Genomic DNA, 15389 nt, shown 5'->3' on the forward strand with positions numbered 1-15389 from the left:
TAAAATGTAATATCGGAAATTATCAGAATCATTTTTTTTTTATTATCATCTCCGGGTTGGGGAGGAGATCTTGCCCCAAGTGGAGGAGTTCAAGTACCTCGGAGTCTTGTTCACGAGTGGGGGAAGAGTGGATCGTGAGATCGACAGGCGGATCGGTGCGGCGTCTTCAGTAATGCGGACGCTGTATCGATCCGTTGTGGTGAAGAAGGAGCTGAGCCGGAAGGCAAAGCTCTCGATTTACCGGTCGATCTACGTTCCCATCCTCATCTATGGTCATGAGCTTTGGGTCATGACCGAAAGGACAAGATCACGGGTACAAGCGGCCGAAATGAGTTTCCTCCGCCGAGTGGCGGGGCTCTCCCTTAGAGATAGGGTGAGAAGCTCTGCCATCCGGGGGGAGCTCAAAGTAAAGCCGCTGCTCCTCCACATCGAGAGGAGCCAGATGAGGTGGTTCGGGCATCTGGTCAGGATGCCACCCGAACGCCTCCCTAGGAAGGTGTTTCGGGCACGTCCGACCGGTAGGAGGCCACGGGGAAGACCCAGGACACGCTGGGAAGACTATCTCGCCCGGCTGGCCTGGGAACGCCTCGGGATCCCCCGGGAGGAGCTGGACGAAGTGGCTGGGGAGAGGGAAGTCTGGGCTTCCCTGCTTAAGCTGCTGCCCCCGCGACCCGACCTCGGATAAGCGGAAGAAAATGGATGGATGGATGGATGGTATCGTTTTTTTTTTTGTTTGTTTTCTATTAAATCAACATAAAAAAACACAAGATACACTTACAATTAGTGCACCAACCCAAAAAACCTCCCTCCCCCATTTATTATTCACACTCATTCGCACAAAAAGGTTGTTTCTGTCTGTTATTAATATTCTTGTTCCTACATTATATATCAATATATATCAATACAGTCTGCAAGGGATACAGTCCGTAAGCACACATGATTGTGCGTGCTGCTGGTCCACTAATAGTACTAACCTTTAACAGTTAATTTGACTCATTTTCATTAATTACTAGTTTCTATGTAACTGTTTTTATATTGTTTTACTTTCTTTTTTATTCAAGAAAATGTGTTTAATTTATTTATCTTATTTTATTAATTTCTTTAAAAAAGGACCTTATCTTCACCATACCTGGTTGTCCAAATTAGGCATAATAAGGGGCAGCACGGTGGAAGAGGGGTTAGTGCATCTGCCTCACAATACAAAGGTCCTGAGTAGTCTGGGGTTCAATCCCGGGCTCGGGATCTTTCTGTGTGGAGTTTGCATGTTCTCCCCGTGACTGCGTGGGTTCCCTCCGGGCAGGCCCGGCCCTAATCAATCTGGCGCCCTAGGCAAGATTTTAGGTGGCGCCCCCCCACATCGGCAGTGAAGTGTATATACTCACAAGAACCCGAATAGCTTTGTCTTTGACCTTTTTTTTTTTTACTTACAACTATACCTAATATATAAAGGGGTGGAAAAGTGACTATTACCTGCAGGGCAAACATTAGCTAGGGACGGCGTGGCGCAGTGGAAGAGTGGCCGTGCGCGACCCGAGGGTCCCTGGTTCAATCCCCACCTAGTACCAACCTCGTCATGTCCGTTGTGTCCTGAGCAAGACACTTCACCCTTGCTCCTGATGGGTGCTGGTAGCGCCTTGCATGGCAGCTCCCTCCATCAGTGTGTGAATGTGTGTGTGAATGGGTAAATGTGGAAGTAGTGTCAAAGCGCTTTGAGTACCTTGAAGGTAGAAAAGCGCTATACAAGTACAACCCATTTATCATTTATCATTTATTTAACCAGAAGGCAATAATGTAAACAAAAAACACCTGCTTAAAAGATCTAATACAAATGTCCCTGAGGAATGTAAGGTGGGAGTACTGTAATTACCTAACGTTACATTATTATTTTCCATAACAATTTAGCCCCCTCCACAATATTAACCCGACGTTAAAACAGAACTAGCTATTTATTGATTAGCAATTGCCGAATCATGTAACATTAGCTTAATGCTAAAAAGCCAGGTTACTATCACATTCTGTAACAGACAAATAATTTCATGTAGGCTAACGTTACCTACCTGCTACCTCTGTCTTTTCTCGTTTCTCCTCTTCTTTTCTCTTTTTTCTTCCCTGGGCACCTGACAGTTTTGGCCGTTTTGACATCTTGTGTTGATTTTTTGATGTGGTGACGTCCAAAAAGAGTCATGATACGGGAAGGGAGGGGGCGCACCGTGCGTGGGGAGGAGGGGGGGGGCGTAATGTTGTAACAAATAATATTTCTATTAAATAGGCTTTACTTTGCATTTTAATTAACGTGAGATTATTTTTTGTATTTAGAAATAATAGTAACAACTTTTTTTTCTCTTTTTTTTTTTCTCCAACATTTGTGGCACCGGCATGGCGCCCCCTGATGGACGGCGCCCTTAGCATTTGCCTATACGGCCTATGCCACGGGCCGGCCCTGCCTCCGGGTACTCCGGCTTCCTCCCACCTCCAAAGACATGCACCTGGGGATAGGTTGATTGGCAACACTAAATTGGCCCTAGTGTGTGAATGTCTGTCTGTGTTGGCCCTGCGATGAGGTGGCGACTTGTCCAGGGTGTACCACGCCTTCCGCCCGATTGTAGCTGAGATTGGCTCCAGCGCCCCCCGCGACCCCGAAGGGAATAAGCGGTAGAAAATGGATGGATGGATGGAATGTGTTAATTCCACGACTGCATATATCGGTATCGGTTGATATCGGTATCGGTAATTAAGAGTTGGACAATATCGGAATATCGGATATCGGCAAAAAGCCATTTTTGGACATCCCTAATAAATACCCTTATTTATTTAAATCAAGCAGTTATTTCACTAAAGCAGTGATTCTCAAACTGTGGTATGTGTGTGGGCTCCATCTAGTGCAGCGCTGGGCAAACATTTTGACTCGGGGGCCACATTGAGAGAAAAGATGTGGCCGGCGGGGGTTAATGTGTATGTGTGTATACATTAAATGTACACATTTAACTGTAAAAATCTGCTGTACAGTATTTCATTTCATTTCATTTATTTAATTGGGACAGTGCACATTAATCAACACTTGAATAAACAGTGGAAATGCGGCGGACTTATCATAAATGCGCATTTTCAGTCGTAGTCCCAAGGCAGTATGTGTGTGTTTTTCAGGAACACTAATACCAAAAGTCAGGATAAAAAAAAGGCCGATAGAATTCTAAAAACTTTAGGACAGACCACCTCAAAAAAAACGAATGGAATTTTACAGTTTTTTACTGAATGGGACACCCAAAATGTACTTTAAAATAAAGACAGTGGGATTTACAATATTAACTATGAACAATAAAACACTGAATATCAACAACATATGAACATCGCTCTTTTACTTCGCAGACCAGCTCCTCGATGGTCGTGTATCTTTTACAATCAAGCAAAACACAACAAAAATGGAAAAACACAGCAAAATATGAATGCCAAGGGTAATAAACACTTACAATATGATATGTTATCACGTAAAAATTTGCTTCCGCATCTGTTTCTGACACACACGTTTCGGGCTGGTTGCTCTGAAAACAAACCCCGCCCACTCTGGTTTGTTCCTGGTCTGAGCTGCTGTGACGTAGATTACCGTAATAAGTTGTGTAACACTCAAAAGCGCAGATTTCGACCATTGAAATATTTTCTATAGTTCAAGACTTACGGTCATTTAAAAACAGCACTGCACATCATAATGGCGGTGACAGTTTTGATGTTAAAGGTCTAAAAAAATGATGAAGAACGTCCGGCGGGCCAGATTGAAAATGTTAACGGGCCATATTTTGCCCAGATCTGATCTAGCGGTACGCCATAGAATCACTTGATTAAAGTGCAGTGTTTTATTTGACTATATCCAAACACAGTGTCACTGTTCAAACTGTGTGTAATGTTGCAGTGGCTAAAATATTAAATACACTTGTTAAATCAATCCTCTGCCTTGTTTGAATGAATACTTAGGCCTACTACGCTACTGTATTATAATGTTGGTCATTATGGCGGTACTTGGAGAGCCAAGTGTTTTCTGAGGTGGCACTTGGTGAAAATAGTTTGAGAACCACTGCACTAGAGAGCGTGATTTAAAATGTTATTGTTTCTCTTAAAGACATCTTCAATTTGGGTCAATAAGTTTATCACAACACAAAATTAAAAAGGCTTTAAGTCAATACATAATTAGATACACGCATGAATCTGACAAAATCCAAAAATTCTGCTGTTTTCAAAGACACCGACTGGAGAGACCAGACCTCCGCCAAGGCCAATCAACCGTAAATACTGATGCATATGCATGTTTGCAGTGGTGCATAAGAGAGCTAAAATTTTGCTCTAAATAACCCCAGAAAATCTATTAAATTTTATCTAACAAATATAAATATATTACATGTTTTATAAATATGATTATATTCATATATATATTATTTTAAGATTATTTTAAATAATAAAAACAAAAATGTATCCTGAATTTTTAAAATCATATCTCAGTACAACAATACAGTACTGAGAGCTAATATTTAGCATCAACTTACCACAAAATATTGAGGCTGCAGCTATACATTATTTTTTAATCGAGTAATCCTCAATTAATTTTTTCCGACTAATCGAGTGATTGGATAAAAAACACTTTGTAGCCTCAGTGCATTAAATTTTACTTTTAAAATATGTGCCTTGATAAAATAATTCATACTCTGCTGTTTGCCGCCACACAGATCACAGCACCGACACACTATGCTCTTTTCTAATTGAATTAATTGTTGTAGCTTTACAAAATACAATTAATAATAACTATTATTCCTAATAAATCATTTTCCAAATTAAATAAATATTAATATTTTACTACTGTGTTATACTACTTTTATATGTGGAAAAATCCTTAATTTTAAATAAAGTATGTCTTTATCATAGCCCAATACAACAAAAATGCACAATTAAGTAATAACTACGATTAATATTAAAACTAGTTAATAAAATTATAATTTAAAATTTTTTACATTTTTAAAAAGTGTATTTTTTAATCTTAATTACCGCGTAAACTTTAATTGGTGTTTTTTTTTTTTTAAATCAGCATAACTCCAATGACAATAACAATGATAATAATATTTAATCAAATACAAATATAGCATGCATGCAAAGCCAGCATTTTCTTGCACCTAATGAGTATATTGCACAAAAAACTCTACGAGCCTCGACCTTACCAGAAACTGATCTAGGTTCAGAACCGTCTCAAAAGTGTTGATCCGCTCGCACATCGCTCCCTCCGGCCTTCCTCCACGACTGCTGCGGACTTTCTTGACGCTCCCTAACATTGCGTATAATAACCTCTCCTGATATCACAGCCTTAAATCTATCCTTCATTTTTGCCATGGCGACAGACGTACAGTACACAAGACCACGGGACCTTGTTACCTGCCTGCACTCACCGGAAAACCCAGTGAGTGACAGGTATGACCCCCCTCCCCCCCTCCCCCCACTAACACACACACACTGAGGTTAATGCGGACACTTGAAGCTTGGCAATAAAGTGTCAGCAGCTCTTAATTCAGAGTCCGGCCAGAACTTAATGAAAATAATACTTGCTGACTGAGAAGAGACATGCTGACATTGTGAAGCATGGAGGGAACTTTGGCGATGGAGGTGAGGAAAAACTCCCTCAAACGAAGAGGGATCGTTGTGATAATAGATTTCACTACTGTAGTTACCTGGGGTCCAAAACATTCTAACATAAGACTGTACTAGATGGTTTGCTTTAGACTTTTAGAGAATATTGTTTAAAGGGGAACATTATCACCAGACCTATGTAAGCGTCAATATATACCTTGATGTTGCAGAAAAAAGACCATATATTTTTTTAACTGATTTCCAAACTCTAAATGGGTGAATTTTGGCGAATTAAACGCCTTTCTAATATTCGCTCTCGGAGCGATGACGTCACAACGTGGCGTCACATCGGGAAGCAATCCGCCATTTTCTCAAACACCGAGTCAAATTAGCTATGTTATTTTCCGTTTTTTCGACTGTTTTTCGTACCTTGGAGACATCATGCCTCGTCGGTGTGTTGTCGGAGGGTGTAACAACACGAACAGGGACGGATTCAAGTTGCACCAGTGGCCCAAAGATGCGAAAGTGGCAAGAAATTGGACGTTTGTTCCGCACACTTTACCGACGAAAGCTATGCTACGACAGAGATGGCAAGAATGTGTGGATATCCTGCGACACTCAAAGCAGATGCATTTCCAACGATAAAGTCAAAGAAATCTGCCGCCAGACCCCCATTGAATCTGCCGGAGTGTGTGAGCAATTCAGGGACAAAGGACCTCGGTAGCACGGCAAGCAATGGCGGCAGTTTGTTCCCGCAGACGAGCGAGCTAAACCCCCTATCGACCCTAGCTTTCCTGGCCTGCTGACATCAACTCCAAAACTGGACAGATCAGCTTTCAGGAAAAGAGCGCGGATGAGGGTATGTCTACAGAATATATTAATTGATGAAAATTGGGCTGTCTGCACTCTCAAAGTGCATGTTGTTGCCAAATGTATTTCATATGCTGTAAACCTAGTTCATAGTTGTTAGTTTCCTTTAATGCCAAACAAACACATACCAATCGTTGGTTAGAAGGCGATCGCCGAATTCGTCCTCGCTTTCTTCCGTGTCGCTGGCTGTCGTGTCGTTTTCGTCGGTTTCGCTTGCATACGGTTCAAACCGATATGGCTGAATAGCTTCAGTTTCTTCTTCAATTTTGTTTTCGCTACCTGCCTCCACACTACAACCATCCGTTTCAATACATTCGTAATCTGTTGAATCGCTTAAGCCGCTGAAATCCGAGTCTGAATCCGAGCTAATTTCGCTATAGCTTGCTGTTCTTTCCGCCATGTTTGTTTGTGTTGGCTTCACTAACAGAAAAATGGACGGGTGTTTATAACGATGGTTAAAATCAGGCACTTTGAAGCTTTTTTTAGGGATATTGCGTGACGGGTAAAATGTTGAAAAAAAGCCACTGGGAACTGATTTTTAATGGTTTTAACCATTCTGAAATTGTGATAATGTTCCCCTTTAATGTCAATGCAAGAAGTGCTATTGATTTTGAAGATTTGCTGGTCAAATGTCAATTTCATCATTTTTGTGATTGAAATTATTGGTCATTGACAACCTCTTAAGCAGCATTTTTGTCTCTTAGCGAGCGTAAGAACTTGAATTATATTAAATGACCGTCCAATCCAACATGGCTGACGTAGTTGGGGTGAAAGGTTATATTGCTACACACCTATATGCTTGTCATTCACAGTTTCGGGAAAGATCCTTTATATGTCGATGCAAGAACTGCATTTCTTTTTAAGGCTACTGAAGTGAATTAATTAACTCATATTATGTTCTACATATGGTGAAGGTTCATATTCACCTTGAAGAAAGCAAACCACCAAGATTAAGTAAATAGTGGTATTTGAGTTTGAGCACATACATAAATAAGGCCCCTTAGTTTGATATTCACAGGTGGATTGGATCACTTCTCGTAGGAAAAGAGGCTCTAATTGGGACTTGGAATGCAAAAGTGATAACCATATCCTTGAGAAAAGACTACCTGTTTAGCTCAACGTCTTCATTTGAATTATGACTTAAAGCAGTTGTTTTCCAGACACTTACACACAAACATCTCCTTTTATGGTCAGGATGCGCTCTCCTGACTTAGCACACACACCCAGAGACAGAAAGGAGGAATATAAAAACTGATGGTTTGTCTTCTCCGGTTAGAAGTCCTTCATTTTTTGACCTAGGCTCCTCCGGGTACTGCAGACCTGTTTAATGACGCTCGCTTGTAATAAAGCAACTTTTTGTTCAGCAAAGCGTCTCCGACGTCTCTTTTGATCCAGCCGCACTGCCGTGTCACCCTCCTGCCCGGGAGAAGGTGGCAAGACCGGAAATACATTTCACTATTTGACCAAGTGAGGCTGGGGAACTAGAGGTCCGAGGTCAATCTTACTAAAGTCACCTTTCTGAACACATCTTTAATTTCAGAGCAAGAACCGCATTGATTAGGAATACTATCATGTCTCAGATGCACAAGGTACCTGGGGTCAAAGGTCTTAATTGCTTACCGGTACAGTATATTTTATAAACACGTCTTTATCCTGTCAATACAAGAACCCTGTTTTTTGAGAAATCATGCTCTGATTACTGGGTCTGATCCGTGCGCAATATGTATTACTTTGCTAATTTTTCGTTTTGTTTTACTTTTGTAGCTGTATGTAGAAATGGCGCCGCGGACAGTGGCAGGTGATTGCATCGGCTCTGTTCACTTTTAATGTATTTTATGTCTTTTGTGTTCTTTAAAGTTTCCAACGTGTTTTCATAGGTTATAGCTTATTTTGTGGATCTTTTGTATCTGCACTGCAACTACATGTTGTGGGACGAATAAAGTGTATCCTATCCCAAACATACATTCTTTTAACTAAAAATGAATACTTAAAATCTGCTTTATTTATGATTTCAAAGCAAGTTATCCAGGGCCACTCTCGGTAAAATTGGGGCCCTAAGCAGAATTAAATTTTTTACACACACACTTGTTATTTCATATGTTGACCAGAGGGGGAGCACTTTTAAAACCGACACAGTCAACTGTCAACAGTCAATTTTTTTAAATTAATTTTGGCCAAAGAGGGTGCATTTTAACTTCTTACACACACTTATTACTAGGGCTGCGAATCTTTGGGTGTCCCACGATTCGATTCAATATCGATTCTTGGGGTCACGATTCGATTATAAAATCAATTTTTTTCGATTCAACGCGATTCTCGATTCAAAAATGATATTTTTCCGATTCAAAACGATTCTCTATTCATTCAATACATAGGATTTCAGCAGGATCTACCCCAGTCTGCTGACATGCAAGCAGAGTAGTAGATTTTTGTAAAAAGCTTTTATAATTGTAAAGGACAATGTTTTATCAACTGATTGCAATAATGTAAATTTGTTTTAACTATTAAATGAACCAAAAATATGATTTATTTTATCTTTCTGAAAATATTGGACACAGTGTGTTGTCAAGCTTATGAGATGCGATGCAAGTGTAAGCCACTGTGACACTATTGTTCATTTTTATTTTTATTTTTTTTATAAATGTCTAATGATAATGTCAATGAGGGATTTTTAATCACTGCTATGTTGAAATTGTAACTAATATTGATACTGTTGTTGATAATATTCATTTTTGTTTCACTACTTTTGGATTGTTCTGTGTCGTGTTTGTGTCTCTCAATTGCTCTGTTTATTGCTGTTCTGAGTGTTGCTGGGTCGGGTTTGGATTTGGAATTGGATTGCATTGCTATGGTATTGCTGTGTATTGATTTTTGAAAAATGAGAATCGATACTGAATCGTACAACGTGAGAATGGCGATTTGAATTCGAATCGATTTTTTTTCCCGACACCCCTACTTATTACATATGTTGGCCAGAGGGGGAGCACTTCAAATTTTTACACACACTTGTTATTTCATATGTTAAACATAGGGGGAGCACCTATTTCACCACCAGGGGTGCAAATGAGACATTCTCTATCAGAGGCAATGGTTTTCAGTATTGGGACCATGATTTCGGTCCTAACTTGTTCACCGGTCCTCATATGGAAGGTAATTTTCCTTGTTAAAGGGGAACATTATCACAATTTCAGAAGGGTTAAAACCATTAAAAATCAGTTCCCAGTGGCTTATTTTATTTTTCGAAGTTTTTTTCAAAATTTTACCCATCACGCAATATCCCTAAAAAAAGCTTCAAAGTGCCTGATTTTAACCACCCGTCCATTTTCTTTTTTCTTTTTTTTTTTTTTCTTTTTTCTTTTTTTTTTTTTTTATGTCCTGTCCAGCTTCTCAGGCAAATCATATAGTTGATGTAGATGCCCATGACGGCTGTTCAGATTTACTTTACAAAAGAGAAGTGTAGGATACTTCTCTTGTTGCCTTATTTGTATTTGACTTTATTAAATGTATTTATATTATCATTTAGTGCAGCCGGGCCGGAGCAGGAGGGGATAGAAAGAGAAAAAAAAAGAAGACAGAGGGGGAAATTGTGGGGACAAGAGGGGGATTAGACAGAGAGACAAAAACAACAACAGCAAACAACAACAACAATAGAGCAACATCAGCAAATATGACATGTACAAATATGATGGTAAAAGTAATAGCAAATAAGCAGTTAGCGAAAAATAAAAAATAATACAGAAATAACCATGAGCATTATTACACTACAAATGGATCAATACAAATACCAATAGAAATAGCGCTATTGATAATGAACAATACCAATAATTTACCTTTATTATCAACAATACAGTTGTTCAAATGCAACAATACATATACGTAATGATAACTTGAGATACAAAAGAATGCAGAAAAATGGAGGAGGAGAAAGAGAAGCAACCTACATTAACCTTGTAGATTGTTATAGTCACAATAGGTTAAGCTTTGTCAGTGTGCCATGTGTTACACCCAGTTTACCCTAGGGCAACAACGTTAATATATGTTTGATGCAACGTGATTATGTGCATGAGTGTAAGTATGCATATGTACTTGTATATGTACAGAATGTGTATATGTGTTTGTACAATGAATGTATATGTACAGAATGTGAATATGTGTTTGTACAGTGAATGTATATGTACAGTATGTGTATGTGTATGTTTGTATATTGAATGTGCGTGTGGATGTACGAACATTAGGTAGGTAAATATGTACTGTATTTGTGTATGTATGTGGGAGCGTAGGTACCTATGTACGTATGTGAGCATATGTGAATTTGCATGTACAATACATTCGACTCCCAGAGTGCGTGGGAGCCAGAGCACGGCCCCATCACCCCCGAGAGCCCAACCCACAAACAGGAGGCGTGGTGCCCAGGGAACCAGGGACCACCGCCCCCACGCAGCCAAGCCGGCCAGCGACAGGAACCCCAGAGCCCGACCCACCGTACCGCCCACAAGGGCCAGCAGCAGGCCGCAGACAGACGCACCCGGCAGAGGACAGGGCACGAGAAAAGCAGGGGACAGCCAGACCCCAAGCCAGCGAGAGACCACACCCCACACGGGCAGAAAGGCGAGACGCCCCGCCCGAGGGACCCAGAGACTCCCCGCAACCGGACGGGAAGACCGCCCCCGCCCCACCGGCAACCGGGCCCCCACGAGCCCACCCCCCACCCCCGGAGAGCGCGGCGAGGCCAGCCCCCGGCCACCCCACCCAAACCGGCCGCCGCAGGACCACCCAGGCACAGGGCCACGGGAACCACCCACCCCACCCGCAGGGACCCCAACGATGGAGATGGAACAACCAGCAACCGCCCCGCCGAGCCCTCCCCCCTGAGGGAGGGGAAAATTAAAAAATAATATTAATAAAATATATTAAAAAATAAATAAATTAATTAATAAATTAATTAATTAATTAAAAAAAAAAAGAATTAAAAGAAGATCACAGACATGCTGACAAACAAGGTCACTACCCCAGCAACTGGCCGACTCGCAGCACCTCGGAATACCTTGCAGCACCAAGCTACCACAATAGACGCAGGGACTAGGCCCAACAGGCCCCAACCAAGACGGGCACCCGGAAGGGATGGACAGCGGGACCCAGGAGCTCCAGACACGCAGTTCGGATGCAGTAGCCTGAGGCGTCGACCCCCGTCTGACAGGCAGGCCCAGAGCGTACCCCCAGAAATATACATACATACATGCATATATACATACACATACACACATACACGTACACATACCCACACATACACATATATACATATACATACACATATGTACACATACACATATATAAACATACATACATACACACACATATACATACATATACACAGTTCGTCAGCCCCGACAGCCATCACGCGCGCGCGCTGCCATCAGTCACAACATCAGCCACACCCCTGCACCAGACCCAGCAGCCACGGGTGCCCACACCACAAACAAACGGCAGCAGAAACAGCAGCCGCAATAACCCCAGACAGCCAGCACCAGCCAATCAAATCAAAGCGATCAAAAAAAAACTGCGACCAGCAACCACACGCCACCAGGGCCACGGAGACCAGCCGGCGCCAGCCCGCCGGTCAGCCCGAACGCCAACACGCAAACAAGAGACACCAACAACCCCCCCAACCAAAAGGCCCCCCACCCCAACCCAAACCCGCACAAACACACCACCGCCCAAACAACCGAGACACAGCATCCAGACCAGACACGGGGGCTGCGCCGCCACCACACCAAGTCACCAACAGAGACCCCACAGCGCAAGGTCGGGCCACACGGGCACGGACCCCATCCAACAGGAAGCGAGACCCGCGCGACGCCACACACAAATAAATAATAAGATTTAAAAAAAAATAAAATAAAATAAAATAAAATAAAATAAAATAAAATAAAAAATAAAATTTAAAAAATAAAATTAAATAAAAATAAGTAAATAATAAAAATAAAAATAATAAATACATTAAAAATAAAAAAATATATATAACAATAATAAATGAATAAAAGCCTGGCAGGCCACCAGACCGCAGTCCCCGCCGGCCGACGAGGCAATGAGGGGTGCGCCGAACCCCAAACCCCCCATGCATGTGTACAAGGCCCCCAGAGTGTCTACTGTGTAGTTAAAATTAGGAGGTCAGCCGTTACAGCCGACCTCCAGTCCCTATTGATGTGTGTACTGTAGCGTGAGTGAGATATGTATGCTTGTGGGAACTAATAATGCGATTAAAATTGGGGGACATCAAGGTCATGGTGGGTCCCAACCAAACCAAGCCCCCCAAATCCTAAGTGTCTAATATGCAGCTAAGATTGAGGGATGGACGAGCAGGGGACAAGACAGGAGGACTGGAGCCCCATTGGAGGCATCCTCAACCCCCCGCCATGCCTCCCCGCAGGACAATCCCCAAAGTCCTATATATGTGTGACTGTGTGCGCTATAAGTAGGAGGAGTAGAGGGCCCGGACATCCCCCCAGTCCACGCGGCCGACAACCAGGAACTACGGCCAGGAGGCCGCCACCCCCCGCCACAGCCCGTGACCCACACCAGACCACTTTAACGTGACGCCACGCGAGCCCCTCCCCCCGCCAAACAAAGCCAGCCCCCGCCCGCCCCAACCCAACCCTGCAGAGCCCATACCGGCAACCAAACGCAGAGAAACCGCACAGCCCCCACGCCCAATGCAAACACCGCATCCCGGCCATCCACACAGCAACGTGCCCATACGAGTCCCGGCCAGGGGAAGGAGCCCCCCAACGGGGCAAGAAGCCAATGCATCCCGTCCGCCCGCCAGCCCCCAAACCAGCCGGCAAGCCAACGCCAGCCAGCCCCACAACCCCACAAGCGCACAGACACCAGCCACAGTCCCCCAACCACTCCAACCCAACACAGCGATGCCAACCGCTGGTATCACCGCAGCAACCATCACCACCACCGCCCGTCCGCAGCGTAAACGCCCGCGGCCGCCGAAACCAAAACAAAAAAGCGACCGACCCCGTAAACCACAACAACGCACACCCCCGGCTACCACCGAGGCCACCAACCCACCTACCCCAACTCATCCACAGCCAGGCCAATTGAGCCACCGGACATCCACACCCATGCACACACCTACACATTCATATACACATACATACACACATACATATATGCATATACATATACATACACATACACACATATACACACGCATGCATATACATATAAACATACACATCCACACATATATACACATTAATACACCCACACACATATACATAAGCCCACATATACACAAACACATACATACACAACACACACACAAAAAAAATATATATATATAAATAAATACAAAATAAAAAAATAAAAAAAATAAAAAAATAGAAAGAAAATTAACCCGTCCATTTTCCTGTGACGTCACATAGTGAAGCCAACACAAACAAACATGGCGGAAAGAACAGCAAGCTATAGCGACATTAGCTCGGATTCAGACTCGGATTTCAGCGGCTTAAGCGATTCAACAGATTACGAATGTATTGAAACGGATGGTTGTAGTGTGGAGGCAGGTAGCGAAAACGAAATTGAAGAAGAAACTGAAGCTATTGAGCCATATCGGTTTGAACCGTATGCAAGCGAAACCGACGAAAACGACACGACAGCCAGCGACACGGGAGAAAGCGAGGACGAATTCGGCGATCGCCTTCTAACCAACGATTGGTATGTGTTTGTTTGGCATTAAAGGAAACTAACAACTATGAACTAGGTTTACAGCATATGAAATACATTTGGCAACAACATTCACTTTGAGAGTGCAGACAGCCCAATTTTCATCAATTAATATATTCTGTAGACATACCCTCATCCGCTCTCTTTTCCTGAAAGCTGATCCGTCCAGTCCAGTTGGAAATGCATCTGCTTTGAGTGTCGCAGGATATCCACACATTCTGTCATGATCCGTTACCCGGATCATGGCATGAATTATGTTGATTATGTTTCTGGTTTTAGTCGGTTTCCTGGGTGCACCCTCTTTCCCTGTTTACTGCTGGTTTCCATGGGCACTGATTCTCCTCACCTGTCTTAGTTTTGGCAATTAGTGTTTCCACCAGGTGTTTTGGCTAATCACTCCCCTTTATAGTTTCCTGTCACCCAGCCGTAAGTGCTGGGTCAATGTTTGCAATAGGCAACATTTACGTCTTTCTGTTTTTGCTCCACGCTCTTTATATTATTCTGCCGACCAGAATCTTGTTTTTTTTCACCCTTGGTGACATTTTGGTTTTTATTTAGCTCCACGCTTGCTAGCGTCCTCAGTTTTGTATTTTTGTCCTGCCTTTTATTTATTAAATATACGTAAATCTTACCTGCACTCCGCTCCTGCTTGTCTCCTGCCTTGGAAGGAACACGACAACCACAACCATGCGTCCAAGACGTAACAGATTATGTCATGATCCGTTACCCGGATCATGGCATGAATTATGTTGATTATGTTTCTGGTTTTAGTCGGTTTCCTGGGTGCACCCTCTTTCCCTGTTTACTGCTGGCTTCCTACTGAAACGACGTGGTCGCATAGTGATGCGGGTGTGGTTCTCCCAAGGATGCAGACGGCTTCGGACACAGTTTGCAGGTAGGAAAATGATTTATTTTAAATATAAATCATATGATGAATAAACAAAAGACATGCACGTAGCACAAAAGGCAAAACAAAAGGACTAGCGTGGGAGCTAGCAGGAAAAAATAGCATAGCATGAAATCTAAGTAGTTTGTTCCCATACAACTGTTAACGACTACTTAGATTTCATGCTATGCTATTTTTTCCTGCTAGCTCCCACGCTAGTCCTTTTGTTTTGCCTTTTGTGCTACGTGCATGTCTTTTGTTTATTCATCATATGATTTATATTTAAAATAAATCATTT

The 15389-nt window shown here is 42.6% G+C and overlaps 1 protein-coding gene across 1 annotated transcript in view; it reads right to left on the bottom strand.

The window, feature by feature from the left end:
- The window catches only part of clcn1b (chloride channel, voltage-sensitive 1b), a 110385-nt gene that overhangs the window by 79964 nt on the left and 15032 nt on the right, over window positions 1–15389 (bottom strand). The gene's annotated exons all lie outside the window — the stretch shown is intronic.

The sequence above is a fragment of the Nerophis lumbriciformis genome, linkage group LG04 (assembly GCF_033978685.3).
Source record: "Nerophis lumbriciformis linkage group LG04, RoL_Nlum_v2.1, whole genome shotgun sequence".
NCBI lineage: Eukaryota > Metazoa > Chordata > Actinopteri > Syngnathiformes > Syngnathidae > Nerophis > Nerophis lumbriciformis.